The sequence below is a fragment of the Triplophysa rosa genome, linkage group LG1 (genome assembly GCF_024868665.1).
Source record: "Triplophysa rosa linkage group LG1, Trosa_1v2, whole genome shotgun sequence".
NCBI lineage: Eukaryota > Metazoa > Chordata > Actinopteri > Cypriniformes > Nemacheilidae > Triplophysa > Triplophysa rosa.
In genome coordinates this window covers 39750997-39758662 of record NC_079890.1, presented here as the reverse complement: position 1 = coordinate 39758662, position 7666 = coordinate 39750997, and positions in this window count along the sequence as shown.

Below are 7666 nucleotides of genomic sequence, written 5' to 3'. Positions count from 1 at the left end.
GCAAATATATTAATAAACCGTAAACATACCCGAATGATTATATAAATCATCTTTAACAATCAACCAAACAGAATATCAAGAAACTCCTAATTAACATATGTCAACCAAATAAACTTCACTTGAAAACAATCAAATTAGACAAGCATAAAACTTACATAATCAAGCACTCAACAATCCCAAACCATGTTGGTGCATGAGAAAGCACATGGTGAACACAAGTGGAGCTGCTCAGTGAACTGAATAAAGCTCATTAATAAAGAGTCACAGGTGTTCTCACTTAGGACCAAGTCACCCAATCACAATGTGACAGTTTTCTACACTTATCGTAGATCTAAAACGTTCACAAAGTTACACTTTGTACAGCCAGATTGTTTTTGTCTTTCTTCAATAAGACGAATCTCTTTGATTCTTTGTATTTCTATAATAAAATGTGCCTAGTGAACCAATCTAGCAGGGCCCAGACTCTTCCAGAGAATAATAATAACTTTATGTTATATAGCGCCTTTAAAATTAGCATCTCAAAGCGCTTTACATAAGTAAAGGAAAATAGACTGTAGGTAAGGGAAATTCAAAATATTGAAGATTTCAAGCAAAGTACCAACAAAGAAAAAAAAACAGAAATAGAAACACATGTACTTAACACATAATATACAGATAATAATACAAAGCAAATATAAATAAAAACAACACGTATCACATAAAAGCTACCCTAAAAAAGTAAGTTGTAAAAAGTAAGACGTTGATCTTTGTTTGGGGTAATTTGTGCTCTTTATTTTACAGCTGATAAACTTCACTGCATCTGACAGATCACATACGTCCCTCTGGCCTCAGAACAATGGATGAAGTCCAGGGCAGTAAACCACAGATAATTTCACAGGGCTTTCAGATATTATGGGTAATAAAAGCGAGGCCAGGGCAGCAGTCAGATTATTGCAGTGGAGTTTTCAAAAAAGGCCTCATGAAAGATGGAAAACAAATGGCGCCTTCAAAGGATCCTAGAGACTGGGAATTCGAAGTGTGAATCCATGGACACTTAATGGCTGATATTACATTTACATTTACATTTAGTCATTTAGCAGACGCTTTTATCCAAAGTGACGTACAAAGTAGGGGAAAAACAGTAGAAGCAATTTGTGCAACAAAAGAACAGGAATAGGAAAGTAGGGTGCTTGTTGGTTGTGGTTCGGGGCGTTTCATTTGTTGGGACTGTGTGGGTCTGGTCTGGTTGGTCTTGTTTTGTGGTCGATGTCGGACAACAGAGGAATAAAGTTAATTATGCCATTACTACTTTTCCCTGGTTGTTCCTCTGTTGTCTGTTGTTGATCGCGAAATGGGACCGGGTTGGACCTGCACGGTTTCGGCGGGTGGGGCTTCCTGGGTCGCGGCTCGTGGGCTCTCCCTGTTCTTCGTGGACGTTGCTCGGTGGCTTTGGTCGGGGTCACTGAGTGCAGCTATGACACGTCAGAGGAGATCTGGCCCTCCCGGCTGAGCCTGGTTTCTCCCGAGGTTTTTTTTTTACATTACCTGGAAGAAAACCCTGTTTTATTTCCTTTAAAAAAGAAATGGAACTTTATGTTGATTTAATTCGATTTTCTTTGAAACAAAAGGCACTGAAAACTTTAAAACTTTGAACTCCCCCTAGTGTTTTGTTTATGTCTATGTTTTGAAACTATATTACTGTCGATAAAAAAGTATGTTTATTGAATTAAATGCACAGATGAATCGCATTGAATAACGGGTCCTGCAAAACATTTATTAACCACTACATAAATATGCTTCAGGCATTGTCAGTAGAGATGTCCGATTCATGTTCTGCCCTCTGCTGGTCAGCGTGGTCAGTCTGCCATACTTTTCCAGAAGGGGTCAAATCTTTGCTTGACAGGGACAGCTGCCACTCGACCTGCCACTCCTGCCTCTCTACTTTCATGAAATCCACATACTGTACAATCAGCAACACAGGAAGGCAGAGGGGGAGAGAGAGACAATAATCAAGCAAAATGTGTCAAGAGTTTTATTAATCCTTTTTGCCTTTTTGCCAAGAGCAGAGATTTGAATTGGATGCGAGCGACTATAGGGAGCCAGTGCAACCTAACGAAGACAGGAGTGACGTGCGCTTTCTTAGGTTCATTGAAGACCACTCTTGCCGCTGCATTCTGGATCATCTGAAGAGGTTTGGTTGTACAAGATGGAAGACCAGCCAGTAGAGCATCGCAATAGTCCAGTCTGGACAGGACAAGAACCTGGACAAGAACTTGCGTAGCATGCTCAGACAGGAAAGATCTAATTCTCCTAATAGTAGTAGAGGATGAATCTACAGGTCCGGGTGATGCTGGCAACATGATCAGTGAGGTTCAGCTGATCATCAATTACCACCCCCAGGTTGCTGGCCATTGTGGAATGAGTAATAGTTGATGAACCTAGTTGGATGGAAAGGTCGTGCTGAGTTTTCTGGTCGGCCAGGATCATGAGTAGTTCAGTTTTTGCAAGGTTCAGCTGCAGGAGATGGTCCTTCATCCAGAGTAAGATGTCATTCAGGCATGCCGAGATGAGCTCAGAAACCATCGGATCATTGGGCTGAAATGACAGGTGGAGCTGTGTGTCATCCGCATAGCAGTGACATGGAAAAGCCATGTTTCCGAATGACAGAGCCTAGGGACGTTGTGTATATTGAGAAGAGCAGCAGTTCAAGAACTGAGCCCTGGGGTACCCCTGTACTGAGATGCTGGGACTCAGAGACCTCACCTCTCCAGGATACTCTGAATGACCTATCCAAGAGGTAAGACTCAAACCACCGTATCGCCGCTCCAGAGACACCCATAGTCTTGAGGGTCGACAGGAGGATGTGGTGGTTGGTAGTGTGGAAAGCGGCAGAGAGAACCAGGAGGATGAGCACAGATGATTTAGAGGCCGCCCTTGCCAGTCTCAGGGCTTCGATGACTGAGAGCAGTGCAGTCTCAGTGGAATGACCGCTTTGAAACCAGACTGGTTGCTGACCAAGAGGTTGTTCTGTGTGAGAAATGAGGAGAGCTGGTCAGCTATCACACACTCAAGGGTTTTTGCAATGAAGGGGAGGAGAGATACTGGTCTGTAGTTTCTTAGCAGTGCAGGATCAAGGGTGGGTTTCTTCAGTAGCGGGGTTATACAGGCCTCCTTAAAAGCTGAGGGAAATGTACCAGTGGTGAGAGAAGATTTGATAATGTGGGTCAGAGCAGGGACAACCGATAGAGAGATGGCCCGAAGTAGATGTATTGGAATGGGATTTAGCGGGCAGGTAGTCAGGTGGTTAGATGCAATGACCTTAGAAACATCAGCTTCAGACAGGAGAGAGAAAGAGGGGAGCGAGCAGGCTTCGGGGGTTTGTGCATGTTCAGGCGGCGGTGCAGTGAACTGACTGCTGATGATTGTTTTTTCTCTACAAAGAAATTTGCAAAATCGTTTGCCGTTAAGTCCGATGAAGGTGGGAGGGTAGGCGGGTAAAGAAGAGCAGAGAAGGTTTTGAAGAGGGTACGAGGGTCATGTGAGCTGTTGATTTTTGAGTGGTAGTACTGAGTTTTGGCAGAGGTGACATCAGAGGAGAAAGAAGAGAGGAGAGACTGATTGAGACAGAGGTCAGCAGGATCATTTGATTTTTGCCACTTCCTCTCAGCAGATCTGAGCTTGGCACGATGCTCTTGGAGAACATCGGATAACCAGGGGGCAGATATTACCCACAACTCACGAGAGAGGGCAGAGTTTAGTGACGCTACACGGCATTAATAAAATTACATAAAAGATGCTTCGCTAAATTAATAAATGTAAGTATACAGTAAACATAACGTACAAAATAATAAATGAATTATGCTCAAATACAAGGAAGAGCTGTACTTTGATGTTCGTGACAGGATCACAGTGTCGTCTAGGCAACAACGGCCACTTCTGTTTCGTATAACTATGTCCCAGTGCGTCCATACAGTTTTGCTACGCACTAAAATGCATATACTTTTCCATAACAAAAACAGTACATACTTTAAGGGCATAGTATAAGTAGGCGAATTGGTACTCAGCACTACATTTCGTTTTGCCTTCAGAGCAGCTCTGTGTAACATCGTCTTCTTACTGTATCACAAAGTGAAATGGTTCATTATCACCATCTACTGCAGTAACTATGTATTGAGGCTTTAAACTTTGACGTAGATTTATTGACCGCCTGGACATCCTAAACATACTAACAGCTTCAACAATCCATAACTCAAATCCTCTACCTTCTCAGCATTCCCTTCGGTATCACAAAACCCCAAATGAGCATTGAAAATAGGATCTCACATACAGATTGAATGTGCTGTCCGGCGTCTAGTCGTCCTACGGGGCGGTGTCCGGCCAACCTCAGGAGGTTCGGTCACTGGGCTAGATCAGTGGATTTTCATTCAGGTTCAACCAATAAGTATATTTGTAATCACTTCACACAGAGACTTAGAGGTAGATCGCATCACCATAGCAAATGCCTTCGTTTTAATAACAAATCATCAAAAGTAATCATATAAACATAAAAACAAAGAAAAGTCTTCACCACGAGGTTCGGCCTCGAACAATGTCTTAGTTCCCTTTTATAGAGTCCCCGTTATACAGAGGGGCCATGTGCCAGGATATACATTCCTTATTTGGGCACCACACATAGTGGAAACTATTCTAGAAATACATCTTCTACCCAAACATAAACAGGTCACCAAAGCACCGACACATGTTAACCACAATGGAGATAAGATCTCAGGTATGGTAGTTGACATCTGTTTCCCCCCACAACTGAACATATACTGTACATATAGGAGGATTCATACACACAAACTATGTTCTAATGCAAAACGGTTAACCACTGAACTTTTCACCCTTATTCGAAATACCACTCCCCTCTGAGCGGATGTGTCAAGATGATAGTCCGCAAATTGTAAATGTTGCAGAAGCGTCATAAAGCATCATTACAAGGTACAATTCAAATCAACAGCCAGCGCTAATTCTTCAGTCAAAGCCAAAGAATCAACCTTGGCTGTGGCCACTTCTAAGTTAGAACAAAGGTTACTATCTATTAATATTCCCCTTTAAATTTTTTATTGATACGTTCTTGATGAAGAATCAACCTTATCATTTGCGTAGCTTTGGAAATCATATCATTCGTTGATTTCTAAAGGCTTGGTACGACGCTTGGTCTTCCTCTCTTCCTTGATCCTGATTTTTCTGGAGACCTTGAACAATCAAATCATGCATGTCATACTTCATGGGTTCACGGTGAAAGGACATATACAAATCCCTTGTCAGTCCCTTTTTATAGCATGTGCATCATACACAACAACTTCACTGAGAAGAGAACGTAAAGGACGTACAAGAGTGGGTAAATATTTAAAGTCCGAAACACCCATCCTATTAAGTATTAAATATGAATCTTTATGTAATGAAAATAATAAATAAACAATACAATGATAATGGTATTGTATTACATTGTATTAAACTTCTCTATTTAAAACATTAGTCAATAACACATGTCTATCACATCACATAAAAATACTAGGCTATGGTATACTTTAATATTTACAATAGTAAATTGCAGTATATCACAGCTGTAGAATATTATGGTAACCATCACACTCTATTAACATATAGTAAATTCATACACTTTATAAATTCTGTAGTATAATTTAATATTTACTAATGGAAAAAAACGGTACTGTATCTAGGAAATTTACTATACTCCTGTATTTTAATTTGAGATTGTAGAAAATAAAAAAGTAGTTTCAAAGAAACTAGCTACTTTTTTATAGTAACTTGTAGTGTAGCTAACTACTTTTTCAGATGGGTAGCTAAGCTGTCATGTATTCCCTCTGTTATGTATTCCCTGTTTGTGGACACATTAGTTATTTTCTGTTTATGTCATGCTTTGTAGTTTTTTATAGTTTTCGATGTTGATTAGGTTCCCCAGGTGTTTCCATTTACCACGCCCCCTTGTTATCTTGTTACGTAATCTCCCCTGTGTGTATATATAGTGCTTGTGTTTCACTTGTGTGCTGTTAGTCGTTATGTGCGGTTTTGAGCAAAAAGAGAAAGTGATAAATGTCGATTTTGGTTGAATTTAAGGTGTATGTTTTTGCATGTCTGACGGTTTGGTTTTGGTTTTAAAAGGAACATGCAGGAATGAGAAAATAAATAAAGAAGCTGAACATATATTTTTCCTAAAGATACGGATTTTGAGTTTGTGTGTGCCAAATCTATTGGTCTTACCAGTGATTTTAAGGAATGGTTGTTTTGGAACAATAAAAAAAAACCTTTTGGTTTGGTTTTGGAAATGTTTTTTAAAGGAGTCATGAATTAAGACATCAATTTTAACCCTTGCTTTTGTTATATAAGAGGCAATCATATTCAAGTGAACATCCTGTAAGTGTCAGAACTGAAAACGTCCTTGTTACTGAAATTACAACTGTTATTGACACGAGGCCCAGTGAACACCAGGTTCTGGAATCCACCTATCAATTGATAGGTGGAACACTGCCTCCACAGAAAGAATATCAACGACTACTTCTCCAGCCCTGCCCACTGGTTCGCACATGACAGTACTGAAGTAACACAAGTTGCGCGGAACCAGATAGAGCGAGTAAGCAATAAACATGCCGTTAAAGATCACAAAATATTGTGCAGTCAGTGCCTTGTTCTGGAAGAACACAGTCGCTGCATAACCTTCCTTCAGATTCCCACATTAGTAATGCATGGTTGAAGTTTATTTTTTAAGACCTTTTGTAAACTAGCCATACTGTTTAGCGTGTTGACAAAATGTTTAAATGCTCTACTTGTAAGTCGCTGTTTTGAAGTTTTTTTCAGGAGCTGGGTCATATCAATAAGTTACCAGGAGTCTCCCGTTTGTTTTTTTATCATGGAAACTCTTGTAACATTTGAGAACCTCGATCGCGGTGATCTTCTGTCCGGATCGCGACAGGTACAGATATCATTAAACACCATACAACTATAGGCTATACAAACTATACGCAAAGCCTTGCCATCACATACGGGAAATAAATCCGTAAATTTGAGTAAAGTCACAGGCTTCATTTATCCCGTGCGAATGCGGCACATGAAATACAAATGTGGGGAGGTCATTTATAAATCACACAAGGTCCCCAGATAATACTAATCCCGTGTGAATAGGGATAATGTGTCATGGTCGACAAAACAGAGGGAGACCCAAGTGCGGGGTGAACAAGGCTTTTATTAGTAAACGGCAAAAGTCAATAATCCAAACAGCCAGGCTGCAACAGCCCCCAGCCGCGGGATTGGAAGAGAGACCACCGGAACGGCAGAGACCTCCGAGGGGTGTCGAAGATCCACCGCCGGCGTAAGAAGACTGTAGTCTGGGTTCGGGGAGTCCTCTCGACCCGAATCTCATGAAGAGAGAGAAGTGGTTGGTACCCGCGAAGATCGCGGCTCTGGTGAGGCTGGTATGGTGCCGGGAGTAGTGGGAGATCACCATCCGGGACACCAACGGGAGCTGCGGAGACAGGAAGCAGACCAGGGGGACGTGACTGGAGAGCGATGAGAATCACAGGAAAGGCTAGGCTCGACAGAGGCAGAATTCTCTTTCCGGCTCTGACTGCATTGGTAAAGCGTATGGGGCTGTCACGTCGTGAACGAACGAGTCAAACCCGAGGAC